The sequence below is a fragment of the Microcaecilia unicolor genome, chromosome 11 (assembly GCF_901765095.1).
Source record: "Microcaecilia unicolor chromosome 11, aMicUni1.1, whole genome shotgun sequence".
Lineage (NCBI taxonomy): Eukaryota > Metazoa > Chordata > Amphibia > Gymnophiona > Siphonopidae > Microcaecilia > Microcaecilia unicolor.
The window spans coordinates 106,483,161-106,504,120 of record NC_044041.1 but is presented as its reverse complement, the minus strand read 5'-3'; the positions used below and the strand labels follow the sequence as shown (position 1 = coordinate 106,504,120).

The following is a 20,960-nucleotide window of genomic DNA, read 5'->3' as shown; positions in this document are numbered from 1 at the left end:
CTCATCAGGGAGCCACTGTGCACATCCAGTTTCTACTCACAGTTATCCTGCACAATCCTTCTGCCTTCCCATCCCCACCCAGCACTTGTCAGAGAACCACCATTAATGGTGGTAGTCCCGAAAGAGCGAGTGGTAAGTCCACACTGTGCTTACAGCCACTCTGTAAAAGGGCCCCTGAGTTTGCCACTCAACATATATATAACAGAGTGGCCTAGTGGTTAGAGCAGCAGGTTGAAAGCTAAGGAAGCCAAGGTTCAAATGTCACTGATGCTTTTTGTCACCTTGGAAAGAGTTACTTAATCCTCCATTGTTTCAAGTACAAAACTTCCATTCTAAGCCCTCTGGGGACAGGGAAATACTTTCCTACTAAAACTGAATGCAAGTTACCTTGAACTACAGCATCAAACTGTTAAATAGGTCATGATCAGTATTACTATTAGTAGTACCATCAGTATTATAAGTATTGCCAGCATTATTATTAATATTACTATTAATTTCTAATAGGAAACTAGACTTGTAGAATGTTGAAAAGGACATGGGTGGGGGGAAGGGGGTGGGAGGGTTAAAAGTGTTATCGCATTATTGTGTTCCTGCTATATCTTGGTTTTTCAGTGAAACATGCTAAAGAACAAACAGCAAGATTGTCAGTTTCAATGAGGAAATGATGGTAGGGGAGGGGATTCTTTATGTGTATGTGGTGGGGGGGGGGGGGGGAAGATTACATAGACCATTTACGATATCTTGTTGTGAACCATGAGAGGATTTTGGTTTGCAGTTATGTATGTTCATTGGTTCCTAGCAAGGAGAAGTAGAGGCTGACCAACTGATGAATCCAGTACTGGAGATATCTCCAGTGTTGGATTTCTCTATTGGCCAGCATCTCTCTATTTCTCCTTGATTGGTCTTCCTGACCTAGAGGGTCCTTCCTGCCTTTGTGTTTTTGTTCATTGCTTCCTGACATGTAATTGGGAGGCAGATTTTAGAAAGGACGTCCAAGTCAGTACATCGCATATGGACATCTATGCCTCATGTATTTTAGAACAGATCTGCTGACATACAGTCTGTTCTAAAATACATGAGAAATGGATGTCCAAGTGCTGGCTACGTCCAACATGAACTTCCATTTTACAAATTGAAACATCCAAACTATGAACAGAGCAAAACAAGGGACATGGATAACTGTGTGGCAACAGAGGAATATCCATATTATTTGTATTTATTTATTTATTTATTAGGATTTATTTACCGCCTTTTTGAAGGAATTCACTCAAGGCAGTGTACAAGAATGGGATGAGCTATGTACAAGAACATTAGACAAAATCGCCCCAATCCAAACCAGAACATCCCACAGGAAAAAAGCAAACCCATAGTTCACCGACGAGCTGAAAACACTTAAAACACAAGTCATGAAACTAGAACGAGCTTGGAACAAAAAGAAAGACGAACAAACACTAAACGACTGGAAATTACTTCGGAGAAAATACAAATACACCATAAAACAGACAAAAAGACAACATTACAAAACAATAATAGGACCAAATTACAAAGACACACATAAACTCTTCAACCTCGTGAACAAACTGCTAGACACCACACCAGTCACAAACAACGGTAAGAACATACCAGACGTCGACAGCCTTGCGAAGTACTTCAAGGAGAAAATTATACTATTACGACACAAAATACCCGCCAGCCCCATAGAATACGCCAATCTTCTAGACTGTCTAGACCCAGAAGAAGGAACACACCCAGCAGACAGAACCTGGACCAAGTTCGAACCACTATCAGAAGACCTCATCTCTAAAACTCTCAAAAAATATGCCAAATCCAACTGCAAACTAGACGCATGCCCAAACAGCCTCATGAAATCAGCCCCTGAACAATTCATAATTGACCTAACGAACCATGTAAATTACATGCTACAAAATGGACTCTTCCCAAAGAAAAAGGAAAAATCTTACTCACCCCAATTCCTAAAGACACAAAGAAAAACTTGAGCGAAATTACCAACTACAGGCCAGTAGCATCCATACCACTAATAACCAAGATAACCGAAGGAATGGTAACCAAACAACTCACAAACTATCTAAACAAACACTCAATACTGCATGATGCCCAATCCGGATTCCGGTCAAACCATAGCACAGAAACAGTACTAGTCACCCTTATGACCAAATTTAAACAAATAATAGCAACCGGGAACAATATACTCCTCCTACAATTTGACATGTCAAGCGCCTTCGACATGGTTGACCACGAAATCCTACTACACATACTTGAATACTTCGGCATTGGAAGAAATGTCCTGAACTGGTTCAAGGGGTTCCTAACCCTGCGCTCGTATCAAGTTACATCACACTCAACCACGTCCAAGGCATGGACACCTGAATGTGGAGTTCCACAAGGATCACCTCTCTCACCAACTATTTTCAACCTAATGATGATCCCTTTAGCAAAACTCCTATCAAACCAGAACCTCAACCCATATATATACGCCGATGATGTGACAATATACATCCCTTTCAAACAAGACATCAAAGAAATCCTCAACGAAATCAATCAAAGTCTACACATCATGAACACATGGGCAGACACATTCCGTCTGAAATTAAATACTGATAAAACTCAATGCCTGGTACTCACCTCCCAATACAACACTAACGAATTCAAAGTGATAAATACACCAAACCTAAACCTTCCAATCTCAAAAACGCTAAAAATCCTTGGAGTCACTATCGACCGCCACATAACACTTGAAACCCATGCAAACAACACAACTAAGAAGATGTTCTACTGCATGTGGAAACTGAAAAGGATAAGACCATTCTTCCCAAGATTCGTCTTTCGTAACCTAGTGCAATCACTCGTCCTCAGCCATCTGGATTACTGCAACTCATTATACGCAGGCTGCAAAGAGCAAACACTGAGGAAACTTCAAACAGCCCAGAACACAGCAGCCAGACTCATCTTCGGAAAACCAAAGTATGAAAGGGCAACACCATTACGAGAAAAACTACACTGGCTTCCACTTAAGGAACGCATCACTTTTAAGGTATGCACACTAGTCCACAAGATCATTCACGGCGAAGCCCCAGCCTACATGTCCGAGTTGATTGACTTACCACCCAGAAATGCTAGGAGATCTTCCCGAACATACCTCAACCTCCATTTCCCTACTTGCAAGGGCGTGAAATACAAGACGCTACACGCGTCAACCTTTTCTCACATGAGCACGCAGCTTTGGAACACACTGCCGCGCAACTTAAGAGCGACCCACGAACAAGCATCCTTACGCAGATCACTAAAGACCCATCTATTTGAAACAATCTACGGAAAGAACCAAAACACATAGAGTCCACACTCACTGTTCATCAATGCATCATACATCCACTTATGATCTCTCATCCCCCATAATTCAACACTACTCATACACTTACTCACAGAAATATGCACACCACATGCCTTTGTGTCTTAACACTGCCTTTAAGCTTCATGTTAACGTCCCATTGTGATATTCCTAATGATAATTCGATTATCTCGCATATCTTGTACAATATAACCCATAACCAAGTTGTAACAAATGTATTTTCATTATTCTTATCTTATTGTAAGCCACACTGAGCCCGCAAAGAGGAGAAAATGAGGGATACAAATGCAAACAATAAATAAAATAAATAAGTAAGAATACATCAAATATGAGCAATAGGCAATTACAGCTGTAAAAATATTCAAAAACAATGCAAAGTATGGCATGGAATACTACTTATAATACGTAATAGAGCATTATAATTGTAGTGAAGAGTAAAGCAAAGACGTAACATATAAATAGGTAAGAAAGTAGGAAGAGTTAGAAAGTGAGGTGATTGATTTAAAGAAAGTTGCACATGAGGTCAGAGAGATGGTTGAATATTATCTCAGCTAGGGTAGGAGTGGATAAACATGTCCTGCTGCAGTATGTGCAACCCAAGTCACTCCTTGTGTGTGTGAGTGAAATTATGAAATGGCCACACAGCTGTCCATGTGAAGGAGTAAACTAATGTTTGGAGCAGCCTGCTGAGAACCATGGCAGAGAACCAAAGCTTGCTGATTCAAGTACCACTGCAGCTTTTTGTAATTTTCGTTCCTTTTTTGTTGTTGTTGTTCAATTGTTAGCTCTCCGAGAATTGCTTAACTGGAACTTCTTTCTATAACCTGAACATGACAAGTACCAGGTCTAAATACGGAGGTCCATTTTTTTTTAACATAAATGTCCCTTTCCCTTCTACAATCAGAGTTGGGCATCCAACTTTTATCCCCTCCCTAGTCCCACCCAAAAGATGCTCAGACCACACCCCTTTACAATATGGACGTACTACTTTTAGATGCTCATATCCTAGCTTTTTAACATTAGTACTTGGATGTCTATACAATATAGATGTCTGAATACTGGTTTTCAGATGTTCAAAACAAGAATAGAGCTTCTAAAATAACCAGCTGGATATTATATCAGCTAATAAAGATTTAATTGGAAAAGAAAAAGAAATGTTGGAGAACAAAGTATGTGGGGAGGGTGAGGCAGTTCTTCTCTATGCTTCATGTAAAATTTCTTATTCATAATAGATTTTCTAAATGTTAAACATCCATAGTTATCCCAGTACGTTTATGATACTGTATTGTAAAACTGGATTCTTACAACAAATTACTTTCCTATGTATTATTCTTTGTTATGTATCCTATACTGTTTATTGTAACCCACATTGAACTCAAACTTGTTTGGGATAATGTGGGATATAAATGTCAGAAATCAATACATAATAAATAAACATCCTTTACAATTTTGCCTTTCTCTCCACCAGTGCATTTTTTCTAGCAAAAAAGGTGCTGGTACTCAAATGCTAGGCCACCCTTCAGGGCAGGGGCACAGCTAGGTGGGGCCACGGGGGCATGGGCCCCTGCATTCACACCCCCGCCGCCAACCCTCCCCTGCCACATTCGACTCCCCCTCCCGCCACTGCCAACCCTTCCCCGTCACCACCATCAGGTACCTTTGCTGGCAGGGGTCCCCAACCCCCGCCAGCCAAAGTCCTCTTCAGCGCCGGTCTCCGGCGTGTTGCTGATCTGGATTCTGTTTCTGTTAGTCCCGACACCCTGCACGTATGGAACTCACAGAAACAGAATCCAAATCAGTGAAAGCGCCGGATTTGGAGACCGGCGCTGAAGGGGACTTCAGCTGGCGGGGGTTGGGATCCTCCGCCAGCAAAGGTACCTGGTGGCGGCGGGAGGGGGGTCAAAGGGACGGGGGAGGGGTGCCGGCGGTGCTGGGGGGGGTCAAAAGTGGCATGAGGGTTGGCGGCGCTGGGGGTGGCTAAAATGTGCCCCTTCACCTTGAGCTCCGGACCCCCCTCCCGCTGAAGTCTGGCTATGCCCCTGCTTCTGGGGTGGGGTGATCACTGAGGGACACACCCCACAATAGCCAGGCCCCCCTGCAATCAGTCACAGAATCTATGACAAGGCAGAATTGGTGTGTAGAGCCAGAGCTCTTTCATTAAAACTTGGGGTCCATGGGTCAATTTTAGCAAACAATGGAAAACATGCCAGTACTCAGTACTCTCGAACACCCCCTCAAAAAAAGCCCTGCTCTCCACATTCCCAGTGAGGAGATGAAGGGGGGGGGGGGGGGGTTAAGCGATGTGGTGACTGATGCAAAACACATGTGCAGGTGGGACTGGAACCGGGAGTCTGCTGATTACACAGCTCCAGTTATCAGGAATCTGTAGGGTCCTGAAGACATGTGTGTGCCATTTCTGCTTCTGAGTCAGCTGCTGACTCTTCCCCTGGTGACAGCTCCCAGCACTCCCCAAAGGACTAATAATCCATGCTCACAATTCATTATAGAGAGAGAGAGTTCAGGTTTCCAACTTTCAGGCTCAGCCCTGGGACCAGAGATCTGACAGATCTGTGCTGCTGTCTTGCCGGAAATCAGCCCATCTTCCCTAAATAATAAAGCCAACACTGTTCGATTAAGCAACACAAGTGCACTTGTATTACAAGTACAATGTCTGTGGGTAAAGTGAAGGGGGGTGGGGATAGTGCAGGAAAAGAAGGGCAAGAAAAAAAGTAAGAAAAAGGGCAGGAGGGGAAGAGAGGGAGAGATGAAAGGAGGACAGAGAGGAGGGGAAAGAAGTAAAGATGCAGGAGAGAGAAGAAATGGAATGGGGTTAGATGGGGGACAGGGAGAGATGAAATAGGGCCAGAAAGGAGAGGAAGGAAGGGAAGATGCCAGAGAGAGGGAATGGGGTGGTGGAGAGGAAAAGGGACTAGATGGGGAAGAGGAAGGAAATAAAATAGGGCCAGAGAAGAGGGAGGGAATGAAGCAGGAGAAAGGAGGCAGGGAGAGAGGGAATGGGGCAGGAAAGGGAAGAGATAGAGAGAGGGAATAAGGTGAAAGAGAGGGGAGATGAAATGGGGTCAAAAAGGAGACAAGGAAGGAGGAAATGAAACAGGAGAGAGGACAGAGGAATATGGGTAGTCAGGGGTTAACAGTTAAAGTAGCTGATTTTAAAAAAAGGTTTGTACAAATTCCTGGAGGAAAAGTCCATAAATCATTGTTAAGGTAGACCTGGGGAAAGTTACTGCTTATCCCTGAGGTTAAGTAACATGGAATCTTGCCACTTTTTGGGACCCTGCCAGGCAGGGCCAATAGGGGGGAGGGCAAAATTCCCCGGGCCTGGCCTCCAAGGGGGGCCCAGCACCAGGGTCTGTCTCTCTCCTGCTCCTGTTGGGATCCAGGTGATTGAGTTAATGTGATAACCTGGTCCCGGTACACAGGAGCAGCAGAGAGACAGACCCCAGCGCTGGGCCCCCCTTGGAGGCCGGGGAGAAGCAGATGCACCAATGCAGGAGGGGAGTGGTGGCAGCCTGAGCGAGTGAGTGAGGGGCGGCAGCAGCTGAGTCCCGAGTGGGGGGGGGGGGGCGGGGCGCAGCGCAGCGCAGCGGTTGCAGCGGCCATGCCCCAGGCCCAGCTGTGTCTCTCAGCAGTCCTGCCGACAGGTACTTGTAACTTGGACTAGCCACAGTCAGAAACAGGATACTGGGCTTGATGGACCTTTGGTCTGACCCAGTAGGGCGACTGTTAAGTTTTTGTGAGAGACAAAGAGGGAATGGGGCAGAAAATGGGACAGCGGAATGGGGTAAGATGGGAGCAAGGGAGAGATGAAATGGGGCAGAGAGAAAAGGGAGAGAATGAAGCAAGAAGGAGGGGAGAGGGAATGGGTAAGATAGGAGAAATGAAGAGATAAAATAGGGCCAGAGAGGGAGAGAAGAAGGAGGCTGCCTGACCTCTATGGCAGTTTTCAAAGGGCAAAAAACACAAGAACATTAGAAAAGCCAGCTGGGTCAGAGCAATGGTCCATCAAGCTCAGCATCCTGTCTCTGACAGCGGCCAATCCAAGTCACTTTTTTTCTTGTGTTGTCATGGAAACAGTCTAAATACCCGACAACACAAAAGAAAGACATAAGATACTCAGAAGATCCGAATTAGGAGATCACCACCTTGTCACTCATTCCCACATGTAGGAAGTGCAGATCTTCCTGCCTGCCTCACTAAAAAGTGTTAATAAACAGATCTCCAGAAAGAAGTCCAAATCTTTTTCAAATCCCGCTAGGCTATGCTAAGCCAAGCAATTCTCTTATAAATGGAGGTGAAAGGAGATAGGAGAACTGCTGTGAACAGTGAAAACTATTATAAGTACTAAAATTATGGAACACATAGACAAACATGGTTTAATGGAACAGATTCAGAATTGATTCAGACAAGGGAAGTCCTGCCTCACCAACTGGATTCAGATCTCTAAAGTCATTCTTAGGGTTTTGTTCAGTACCCATGTTTTATCATTCCCACCTTAGTAATTCCCTTATCCCTTATTTGTCCTGTTTGTCTGTCCTAATTAGATTCTAAGCTCTGTCAAGCAGGGACTGTCTCTTCATGTTCAAGTATACAGCACTGCATACATCTTGTAGCACTATAGAAATGATAAGTAGTAGTAGTAAACAGCCCAATGACTGAATTTTACTTAGTTTCTTGTATGTGTGTGTGTCTATATGACTGATTTCTATGTATAACTGATTTCTTTCCTGTCATTATAATGGAATTCCTTTCTCTCTTTGTTGCATTTTCTTTTTTTATCTTGTTAACCACTTTGACCTTGCATTTATAAAGACAGTATATCAAACAAAAATAAATATAAACATGTGGATAAAGGTGAGCCGATTGATGTAGTGTAGCTGGATTTTCAGAAAGCTTTTGACAAAGTTCCTCATGAGAGACTCCTTAGAAAATTAAAGGAAAAGGGTGGGGGGGGGGGGGGGGGGGGAATGGGACTTGATATACCGCCTTTCTGAGGTTTTTTGCAACTACATTCAAAACGGTTTACGTATATTCAGGTACTTATTTTGTACCAGGGGCAATGGAGGGTTAAGTGACTTGCCCAGAGTCACAAGGAGCTGCAGTGGGACTCGAACTCAGTTCCCCAGGATCAAAGTCCACTGCACCAACCACTAGGAGGCAGTGTTCTGTTGTGGATTAGGAATTGGTAATTGGACAGAAAACAGAGGGTAGGGTTAACTGGCCATTCTTCTCACTGGAGCAGGGTGAATAGTGGAGTGGCGCAGGGATCTGTACTGGGACTGGTGCTATTTAACATGTTTATAAATGATCTGGAAATCAGAATGAAAAGTGAGGTGATTACATTTGCAGATGACACAAAACTATTCAAGGTTGTTAAAACATATGCGGACTGTGAAAAATTGCAGGAAGACTTTAGGAAACTGGAAGACTGGGCATCCAAATGGCAAATGAAATTTAATGTGGACAAATGCAAAGTGATTCACATTGGGAAGAATAATTCAAATCATAATTATCTGATGATAGGGTCCACCTTGGGGTTCAGCACCCAAGAAAAAGATCTAGATGTCATTATAGACAATACACTGAAATCTTCTGCCCAGTGTACTTATATGTACTTATGTACTTATGTACTTAGTGTGCCGCTGCAGCCTAAAAAGCAAACAGGATACTAGGAATTATTAGGAAAGGGATGGTAAATAAGACCGAGAATATTATAATGCCTCTGTATCGCCCCATGGTGCGACCTCACCTTGAGTATTGCATTCAGTTCTGGTCGCCATATCTCAAAAAAAGATATACTGGAATTAGAAAAGGTTCAAAGAAGGGCAACCAAAATGATATGAGGAAAGGCTAAAGAGGTTAGGTCTTTAGCTTGGAAAAGAGACGGCTGAGGAGAGATATGATTGAGGTCTATAAAATCCTGATTTGTGTAGAATGGGTAAAAGTGAATCAATTTTTTACTCTTTTCAAAAATTACAAAGACTAGGGGGCACTCAATGAAGTTACGTAGAAATACTTTTAAAACAAATAGGAGGAAATATTTTTTCACTCAACAAATAGTTGAGCCCTGGAACTTGTTGCCAGAGGATGTGATATCAGCAGTTTGTGTATTTGGGTTTTAAAAAGATTTGGAAAATTCCTGGAGAAAAAGTCTATAGCTTGCTATTGAGACAGTCACAGGAAACCTCAGTTTAGAGTCTATCAGCTCTGCTCTACATTGATGCTATGGTAACTGCTAGTATATGAAACTGTAATGGAGACTTTAAATGCTAAACAAACAACAAATGGCTAGAAATGTAAGGAGGGACGACAAAAATTTCTTCAGGTATATTAGTGAACGGAGGAAGACTAAAAATGGAATTGTGAAAGACAATGCGAACCGCTACGTGGACAATGATGAAGAAAAAGCAAATGTGCTGAACAAATACTTCTGTTCTGTTTTCACTGAAGAAAATCCTGGAGAAGGACCACGATTGACTGGCAAAAGTACATATGAGAACGGAGCAGATATAGCACCGTTCATGGAACAGAGTGTTTATGAACAACTTGAAAATCTAAAAGTTGACAAAGCCATGGGACCGGACGGGATCCATCCCAGAATATTGAAGGAGTTCAGACAGGTTCTGGTGGTTCCTCTTAAAGATTTAATAAATCCTTGGAGATGGGGGACGTTCCGTAGGATTGGAGAACAGCGGATGTGGTCCCTCTTCACAAAAGCGGTGATAGGGAAGAAGCTGGAAACTACAGGCCAGTAAGCCTCACTTCAGTTATTGGAAAAGCAATGGAACCGATGCTGAAGGAAAGGATAGTAAATTTCCTGGAATCCAATAAGTTGCAAGATCGAGACAACATGGTTTTACCAAAGGTAAATCATGCCAAATGAATCTCATTGAATTCTTTGACTGAGTGACCAGGGAATTGAATCAAGGGCATGCAATAGATGTAATCCACTTAGATTTCAGCAAAGCCTTTGACACGGTTCCTCACAGGAGGCTCTTGAATAAACTTGACAGGCTGAAGATAGGACCTGACATGGTGAACTGGATTAGGAACTGGTTGACGGACAGACGCCAGAGGGTGGTGGTTAATGGAATTCACTCAGATGAGGGAAAGGTGAGTAGCGGAGTGCCTCAGGGATCGGTGCTGGGGCTGATTCTGTTCAATATATTTGTGAGTGACATTGCTGAAGGGTTAGAAGGTAACCTTGCCTTTTTGCGGATGATACCAAGATTTGTAACAGAGTGGACACCCCGGAGGGAGTGAAAAACATGAAAAAGGATCTGCAGAAGCTAGAAGAATGGTCTAATGTTTGGCAATTAAAATTCAATGCAAAGAAATGCAAAGTGATGCACTTAGGGAGTAGAAATTCACGGGAGACGTATGTGTTAGGCGGTGAGATCCTGATATGTACAGGCAGGGAGAGGGATCTTGGGGTGATAGTATCTGAGGATCTGAAGGCGACGAAACAGTGTGACAAGGCGGTGGCTGTAGCCAGAAGGATGCTAGGCTGTATAGAGAGAGGTGTGACCAGCAGAAGAAAGAAGGTGTTGATGCCCCTCTACAAGTCATTGGTGAGGCCCCACTTGGAGTATTGTGTTCAGTTTTCGAGGCCCTATCTTGCTAAGGATGTAAAAAGAATTGAGGCGGTGCAAAGAAAAGCTACAAAAATGGTATGGGATTTGCGTTACAAGACATATAAGGAGAGACTTGCTGACCTGAACATGTATACCCTGGAAGAAAGGAGAAACAGGGGTGATATGATACAGATGTTCAAATATTTGAAAGGTATTAATCCGCAAATGAATCTTTTCGGGAGATGGGAAGGCGGTAGGACTTGAAATGAGGTTGAAGGGGGGCAGACTCAAGAAAAATGTCAGGAAGTATTTTTTCACAGAGAATTGTGGATACTTAGAATGCCCTCCCGCAGGAGGTGGTGGAGATGAAAACGGTAATGGAATTCAAAAATACGTGGGATAAACGTAAAGGAATCTTGTTCAGAAGGAATGGATCCTCAGAAGCTTAGCGATGATTGGGTGGCAGTACTGGTGGTTGGGAGGTGGGGCAAGTACTGGGCAGACTTCTACGGTCTATGCCCCGAAAATGGCAAGGATAAATCAAGGTCAGGTATACATATAAAGTAGCACATACGAGTTTATCTTGTTGGGCAGACTGCGAATGCCGGGAGCCTAAGAAATAAGATGGGAGAGTTAGAATATATTGCACTAAATTAAAAATTAGATATAATAGGCATCTCTGAGACCTGGTGGAAGGAGGATAACCAGTGGGACACTGTCATACCGGGGTACAAATTATATCGTAGTGATAGGGTGGATCGAATTGGTGGAAGGGTAGCACTGTATATTAACGAGAGCCTTGAATCAAATAGATTGAAAATTCTGCAGGAAACAAAACACTTCTTGGAATCACTGTGGATTGAAATTCCATGTGTAAAGGGGAAAAGGATAGTGATAGGAGTGTACTACTGTCCACCTGGCCAGGATGAACAGACGGATGCAGAAATGTTAAAGGAAATTAGGGACGCAAACAAACTGGGCAACACAATAATAATGGGTGATTTCAATTACCCCAACATTGACTGGGTAAATGTAACATCAGGGCATGCTAGGGAGGTAAAATTACTTGATGAAATCAAGGACAGCTTTATGGAGCAGCTGGTATAGGAGCCGACGAGAGAAGGAAAAATTCTAGACCTAGTCCTTAGTGGAGCGCATGATCTGGTGCAGGAGGTAATGGTGCTGGGGCCGCTTGATAACAGTGATAATAATATGATCGGATTTGATATTAGCTTTGAAGAAAGTATACGTAGGAAATCAAATACGTTAGTATTTAACTTTAAAAAAGGAGACTATGATAAAATGAGAAGAGCGGTGAAAAAAATACTTAGAGGAGCGGCTGCGAGGGTCAAAAATTTACATCAAGCGTGGATGCTGTTCAAAAACACCATCCTGGAAGCCCAGGCCAAATATATTAAAAATGTATTAAAATGTATTAAAAAAGGAGGACAGAAGACCAAACAACAGCCGGCGTGGTTAAAAAGTGAGGTGAAGGAAGCTATTAGAGCTAAAAGAAAATCCTTCAAACTATGGCATGGTGGGGGGGGGGGGGGGGGGGGGTCCGGGAGCACAGATTTATCACTGCAGTCTCACAGCACTGCTGGCCAAGCAGTCTGTGCTTTGGGAAATCAACACTCTCCAGAAGAGGTGCTCTGAGGACTTCCACAGCAGGAGAAAACTTCACTGATAAATTATTTGCTGGGAAATTACTTTTAAACTTGGGGAAAGGTAAACTTAGAGTTAAATATGTAATCTCAGTGTCTTTATTTTTAAGTTACTCTGCTTATTTAGCAAAGATAGTTTAACATAGTAACATAGAAAGACCAAGGGTCCATCAAGCCCAGCATCCTGTTTCCAACAGTGATCAATCCAGGTCACAAATACCTGGCAAGATCCCAAAAAAAGTACAAAACATTTTATACTGCTTATCCCAGAAATAGTGGATTTTCCCCAAGTCCATTTAATAATGGTCTATGGACTTCTCCTTTAGGAAGCCGTCCAACCCTTTTTTAAACTCCACTAAGCTAAGTGCCTTTACCACATTCTCTGGCAACAAATTCCAGAGTTTAATTACACGTTGAGTGAAGAAACATTTTCTCCGATTCGTTTTAAATTTATTACATTGTAGCTTCATCGCATGCCCCCTAGTCCTAGTATTTTTGGAAAGAATAAACAAGCGATTCACGTCTACCCGTTCCACTCCATTCATTATTTTATAGACCTCTACCATATCTCCCCTCAGCCGTCTTTTCTCCAAGCTGAAAAGCCCTAGCCGCTTCAGCCTTTCCTCACAGGGAAGTTGTCCCATCCTCTTTATCATTTTCATTGCCCTTCTCTCTAATTCCAGTGTATTATTCTTGAGATGTGGAGACCAGAATTGAACACAATATTCGAGGTGAAAGGAAAAAAAGAAAAGTGTTCTGGTTGCCATACACAAAATACAACAATCAAAAAAGACAACAAAAAATAACCAACAAGAATAGCCTGTGAGCGCGCACATATGACATCCATCTATGAAGCATACACAGTAACAGTTTGCTTTACGGCGGGTTCTCAGGCAGGGTTCCTAGACTACCGCAGACGCCTCTAATCTACACCTAAGATGCATGCCTTTACGGCAAGGTCCAAAGAGAAGTTGCTGCCATTTTTCAAGCCTGGGCACGTGCAGAATATTGACGCTTACTGCAAGATTGTTCTGTATGTGTGCCGGGCGATTTCCCTACCGAACTGCACACAGTTTTTCTGTGCATTACATTTGCATGAGATTTCCTTTGCACATCAAACACTATTCCTCATTTGCAGCTATACTAACAACTTTTGAGCATCAGCGCCTAAGTAACTTGGACTCACTGGAAGGTAGAAGTGGAGTGAGCAACACTATTTAAGAGGGCTCAGCAGCGGGGAAAAGGTCATCTATTGCATAATGCCTTACACTGCCTCTAGGAGTCTTGCGTGTTAGGATCAAAGCATCATGCTGATTAACTTACAGAAAAATTAGCTCCCTACCACCTGTCATTTATTATTATTTATTTATTTGTTTTATTTCCATTTTGCTCACACCTTTTTCAGTAGTAGCTCAAGGTGACTTACATTCAAGTATACTGGATATTTCTCTGTTCCAGGAGGGCTCATCATAGTAACATAGTAAATGACGGCAGATAAAGACCTGTACGGTCCATCCAGTCTGCCCAACAAGATAAACTCATTTTACATGGTATGTGATACTTTATATGTTTACCCGAGTTTGATTTGTCCTTGCCTTTCTCAGGGCACAGACCGTAGAAGTCTGCCCAATACTGTTCTTGTACTAAGTTCTGAAGCTAACATCGAAGCCTCTTAAAATTTACACTCCAGCCCATCCCTATCTATTCAGTCACGATCAGGACATAGATCATAGAAGTCTGCCCAGCTCCCGTTTTGTTTCCAATTACCAGCGTCACCATTCAATCTCCGCTAAGATTCAATGGAACCATTCCTTCTAAACAGGATTCCTTTGTGTTTATCACACGCATGTTTGAATTCTATTACCGTTTTCATCTCCACCACCTCCTGCGGTAGGGCATTCCACATATCCACCACCCTCTCCATGAAAAAATACTTCCTGACATTAGTCCTGAGTCTGCCCCCCTTCAACTTCAGTTCATGTCCTCTAGTTCTACTGCCTTCCCGTCTCTGGAAAAGGTTAATTTGCAGATTAATACCTTTCAAATATTTGAACGTCTGTATCATATCACCCCTGTTTCTCCTTTCCTCTAAGGTATACATGTTCAGGTCAGCAAGTCTCTCCTCGTATGGTTTGCAACAAAAATCCCATACCATTTTTGTAGCTTTTCTTACCTCTGGATTGCAAGACTGGTGCTCTAGCCACTAGGCCACTCCTCTGCTCATGATGCTAAGAATCTAGTGGAACCTCAAGACTTGTCACCCTTTCGTTAAAACAATGCACCTAGCTAAAACTAATGGAAAGGCTGTTTGAATCATCTCCAGTTTAAGGAATTTGCTCTCCAAAGAAGAGAAGGGATGTTGGCTTCAGCTCACTTCTTTTTCAGTTGTAGCTAAAGGCACATTACATTCAGGTAGAGCAGGTAGTTTCCTGTCTCCAGATGGCTAAAGCAATGGAGGGTTCTGTGACTTGCCCAAGGACACAAGAAGCATCAGTGGAATTTGAACCTTACTCTCCTCGTTCTCGGCCCATTGCCCTAACCACTACATTACTCCTTAAGCATTGCCTTTTGTTATAAGGTCAAAACAGAGCTTTTCAATCAATGTTATTATGGTACAAATTGCAGCAGATGGTTGATATGATTTGTGTCTTTTTTTTTTTATCTACAGTATTTAATTCGGTCTTTACTATTGTAGCATTTTGATGTATCTTTTTGATTTTCTGTATTTATTATTTATTGCATAATTTTAGGGGTCAATATTCAGCCTACAGCTGGTAAGACGCTTTCAGCTGTAGACTGAACTAAGCTCAGATACTCAATGCTGGTGCATGCATGGCTCCCATCCTGGTATGTTCGAAAACCCGGAAGTTTGATATTCAGACTGGTGCCTGGTTATCTCGGTGCATAAAGTTAGGACAGCTGTTATACTGTCCTAGCTTTAGGCGGATACTTAGCTGGTTAGCGGACTGAAAATCACCACTAATCAGCTAACTTAATGCTCCTTCCCAACTCTGACCCCAACCTGCCCCTATCCTAGACGGTTAGGGGATGGCTGATTAACGGACATATTCAGCCCCACCACAGGACAGATTATATCTAAGGCACAGGAAAAAGTGGGACTTGCTCAAGGTCACAGAGAGTCATAAACACAAATGGCCCCATCACAGGAAAGGTTATATTTAAGGCAGAGGAAGAGTGGGACTTGTTCAAGGACACAGAGAGTCACATATACACACTGCCTCACCACAGGGCAGGTTATATCTAAGGCAGAAAAAGAGTGGGACTTGTTCAAGGTCACAGTCACATTTGCACACTGCCCCACCACAGGACAAGCTAAATCTGAGGCAGAGAACATAAGAGTACCCATACTGGGTCAGACCAATGTTCCATCTATCCCAGTATCCAGTTTCCAACAGTGGCCAAGCCAGGTCACAAGTACCTAGCAGAAACCCAAATCGTGGCAACATTCCATGCTACCAATCCCAGGGCAAGCAGTTGCTTACCCATGTCTGTCTCAATAACAGACTATGGACTTTTCCTCCAGGAACTTGTCCAAACCTTTTTTAAACCCAGATATGCTAACCGCTGTTACCACATCCTTCGGCAAAGAGTTCCAGAGCTTAACTATTCATTGAGTGAAAAAATATTTCCTCCTATTTGTTTTAAAAGTATTTCCATGTAACTTCCTTGAGTGTCTTCAAAAAATCTATTTACTTCTACTTGTTCTACACCACTCAGGATTTTGTAGACCTCAATCATATCTCCCCCCCATCCGTCTCTTTTCCAAGCTGAAGAGCCCTAACCTCTTTATCCTTTCCTCATATGAGAGGAGTTCCATCCCCTTTATCATTTTGGTCACTCTTCTTTAAACCTTTTCTAATTCCACTATATCTTTTTTGAGATACAGCAACCAGAACTGAATGCAATACTCAAGATGCGGTCACACCATGGAGCGATACAGAAAGAGAGACACTTCTCCAAGATCACAGAGAGTCAGTAGGAGATTAGCAGTGTAATGCACTGGTCTATTTTAATCCCCGCCTTGATAAATCAAGCCCACATTGCAGCCCCTGTTTAGACACATATAAAGAAGTGGATTAACGGGAGGGGGGAGGGGTGATGCCCTAGGCGGCTCTGTACTCCAAGGGAGTTTGGGAGTGATGAGGGAAGGACAGCAGGTTGCTCTCCATAGCAGTGAATGCTGGGCTCATTCCTTCCACTCTGGAAACCTTTTCAGGCTATAATTTCCCACAAGGAAGCATGAACAGCCCTGTCCTATCTCAAGCCGTTCCTTGGCATGCAGACTGAACTCCTGCCATGTCTGGCTGGGCATAAAAGAAAGGAAGAGGAAGGGACAAAAGAATCACACAGCAGAGGCATGGTGTGCAGTGCCCTGCCCAGCATGCAAAGCAGCAGAAAGGCTATGAACCAGATCCCTTTAAACAAGACAGAGGCAGCCTGCCAGGGCTCTCTCAGAGACAAGAAGTCATACCTCTCCCAGGAACAGGGGACAGAAACTAGGGCTCTCCCAGTAACAGGCAATCACATCTCTCCCAGAGGCAGGGAACAGGGAATCTGCCAAGACCAGAAAACAGGGCTCTCCAGGTACAGGGAATCAAACCTCTTGAAATATCAAGCATCTGGGCTCTCCTAAGGACAGACAGTCACATATCTTCCAGGAGCACAGGACAGGGACTTTCCCAGGACCAGAGACTAGGGTTCTCTCAGTAATAGTTCTTAATATTCTTCTTAATGAATCTAATAATAGTAAGTCTGTTAACTATGTAAGCCGCATTGTACCTGCTTCTATGGGAAAGTACGGTGTACAAATGTAATAATAAATAAATAGATAAATAAATAAATAAATAAGCAATCACACCTCTCCCAGGAGAATGGAACAGGGCTCACCTAGGTAATACACCTCTCTAAAAATTAGGCATGAGGGCTCTCCTAGAGTCAGGAAGTCACACTCTTCAAGGAGCTTGGGACAGGTACTCTGTCAGGACTAGGGGACAGGGCTCTCCCAGGTACAGGGAATCACACCTCTCCAAAAATCAGGCATCAGGGCTCTTAGATAGATAGATAGATAGATAGATAGATAGATAGATAGATAGATAGATAGATAGATAGATAGATAGATAGATAGATAGATAGATAGATAGATAGATAGATAAGGGTCAAGTGGCCCATCCAGTCTGATCCCACATGCCCGTCCCACACTTTCTTAAATTCTGACACAGTCCTCATCTCCATGACTTCCACCAGGAGGCCATTCCACATCCACCACCCTTTTCGTGAAAGAATATTTTCTTAGATTCCTCCTAAGCCTATTTCCTCTTAAATTCATCGTATGATCACTAGACCCTAAACATTTCCCCTTGTACAAGACTGCTGTCTCCATGTGTCAGTACCAGGTACAGTATAACCTCCCCTCAAGTACACACGTCAAGCCTTGACCCCTTGAAGGGCATTTGGCATGTCATCACTCCCCCGAGTGAGCCAGCTCTTCTAGGGACAGGAAGTCATGCACCTTCAAGGAGCTAGGAACAGACGATCTCCTTGGGCCAGAGACTAGGGTTCTCTAGTGACAGCCAATTCACATCTTTCCCAGAAGCAGGGACCAGGGTTCTCCCAGTGATAGCTGCCAGACCTCTTCCAGGGTCAGAGACCAGCGTTCTCCCAGTGACAGGGAGTCAGACCTCTCCCAGAGGGATGGACCAGTGCTCATACAGTGACAAAGGAAGAAGATTACCAGAGCTTGGCACACATGATTTAGAATCATTCTGGAAGGAGCCAGAAACTGCAGACCCCTCTCCGCCCCCTTAATAGCCAGGACCAGATTTAAGATTTTGCCACTATAGACCAGACCAGAGAGCAGATCCCAGGGAGAAGGGAGTGGGAGGTATCAGAGATCCCAAAGTTTGGATAGCCAGAGAAGAAGCAGAGAAAGACCATATATACTTCCCAAGTGGCCCCTTTGAAGAACATATAAATGACCTTAAAGTAGTTGGTAGCAAGTCCCTCTCTGTCCTGGCACCTTCAAAATTTGGCACCCTAGGCAGTTACCCAGACTTCCATGGCATGGACAGGGCTAGGATCTCCCAGGACAGGAATGGAACAGAGAGTTTCCCAAAAAGAGGGAGCGAAAGACCAGAAATCAAGAAACATAAATAAAGGAAAAAAAATTCCACTGAAGGAAAACAAAAAGGGGGACTATATCTCAATGACATCATGGTGCTAGGCAGAGGGAGAATACACTGACAATACTGAGAATACCTGACAAGATTAGTGTCTCCCAGAATGATCATTCACTGTGGTACTCCCTTGATATAACAAAGCCAGCAGCTCACTACTCTAGAACTGCCTTTTTTTGCTTCTGCCTGCCTGCCTGCCTATCTATCTCTCATCAGGGAGCCACATTCACTGCTCCTCCCCTCCCCCTCCAGCTCTCATCAAGAGGATATCAATCACTCAGCCTCTTCTTAAACCATCCCATCTAGATCTTATTGGGGAGTCACAAGGCAACGCTGCTCCTTTCGCCATCCCATCCATTTCTCATCAGGAAGCCATCGTACACTGCTCCTTTTCTTATGTTTTACCATTTAGCTTTCAAGTACAGTTATCACATAATGCTCCTCTCCTTACACCTACACAATCATCTTTCATCCGGGAATCATATCACACTGCTCCCCTCTTTGTGCCTCCCCCACCCAGCTCTCTTCAGGGAACCATCACCAACTGCCCCTCTTAATAAATTATTCCATCCTTTAGCAGGGAGTTACTACACACTGCCTCTCTCCCTACTGCGCCCAGGATTGGAGAAGTGACCTCATGGTTTGACCTGAAAAACCAGGATTCAAATCCTGCTTCTTCAACTGAGGCTCTTCGTGATTTCAGAAGAGTCAGGAAACACTCTACTGTCTCTGGTATAGCCCTTAGTTTGAAAACCCCCTGGATAAGGAAATTACATCTGGTACTTGATTGTAACTCTTAAAGCTAATTTCATCTAAAAATGCACCTCTCCTTCTGCCTTTCAGTCAAACTCTCATCAGGAAGCCATCATGCATACCTTCTCTCACTGTGATGTTCACGGTAGGTTAAGACTTTGATTCCCCTGATTCCTGGAAATGTGATCAAGTACTCGTACTGTACCCTGAAAACCACAGACTGGAGCCGAGAAACAAACCTGGGGGCTTTCTGCAGCTCTCCAGACCCTGCCTACTTCAGTAGGTTTAAGACAGAGCTGGTACCCCAAATGGAGCCACAAAACCCATTATTTAGGGTCATGACTTGGGTGGACTCTGGTGCATCATTATTTTGCACCTCTGGGTGTGTGTGTGGGGGGGGGGGGGGGGTCACAGAATTTTATTTGGCCACAAAAAGATTGACAAGCAGCGGTTTAAGATCTGAATGGGAGGCGATAGCTTCCTGCATCCTGAGAAGCAAAGTTCTCGCTGGCCTGCCAAGTCTGAACAGCACCAGAACCCAGAAAACAGAGCAGAAACCCAGCACAGAGACAGCAAAAGAGAGGAGAAAACCAACACATCAAGAAGAGAGACAGGAAACAGAGAGGCACAATGCAACACTGAGACAACTAAATAAGAGTTGCAGAATGGGGGGGAGGGGGCTTGGAAATTAGGACATGAGTGTTACCAATTTAATGCCTAATTAGGGTCTAGCCACCCCTACAAGCCTTCTATAAAACCCATTCTGGACCACAACAAGAGAATGATGTGGAATCAGTCAATTTGGTCAGTCACTAAACTAACAATTACCACAGCCGGCCCAGGCAGCTCACGCTAACTCCTCCCAGCCACTGGTCCTGATTTCAGATGTGTTTGACACACTTCACTTTAACAAGATAATCAAATTCATCTGAAAAAGAGAGAAACCAAAGACCTTCAGTAAACTCAATTTCCTGCTCCCTACCAACCAGGGAGGGTGGGGAGTACAAAGCAGGAAACCAGAGCCTGTGTCTGTTGTAAGAACATCAGCCACAGCCTGTGTGTGTAAATTTTAAGCACAAATCTCTCTGTGATGTGTGTGTTTGCAGACATACTTTTCACAGCACGGAAGAGATTCAGGGCAGAAGCTCAGATATTACCACCATGGGCTTTCGGAAAGCAGAGAGAGGTTCCATCCCCAAGTCTGTTCCCCAGATACTCCCTTGTTCTCCTCATTCTTCTGCTACCATGGGGGTCAACTGCTGTCAGAACAGCCCTCTTACTGCACTGTGTAATAAGGACTTGCCACTGGAACAGATGAGTCCATTTGACACTTTCTCTCCCTCTGCTGAACATGGCAAGCAGATCATTGCTGAGTGCACCATGGGTGGTG

General features: G+C 43.7%; 1 protein-coding gene across 1 annotated transcript in view; it reads right to left on the bottom strand.

Moving 5' to 3' along the window:
* The window catches only part of CERS4 (ceramide synthase 4), a 124,554-nt gene that overhangs the window by 87,106 nt on the left and 16,488 nt on the right, over positions 1 to 20,960 (bottom strand). The window lies entirely within an intron of this gene.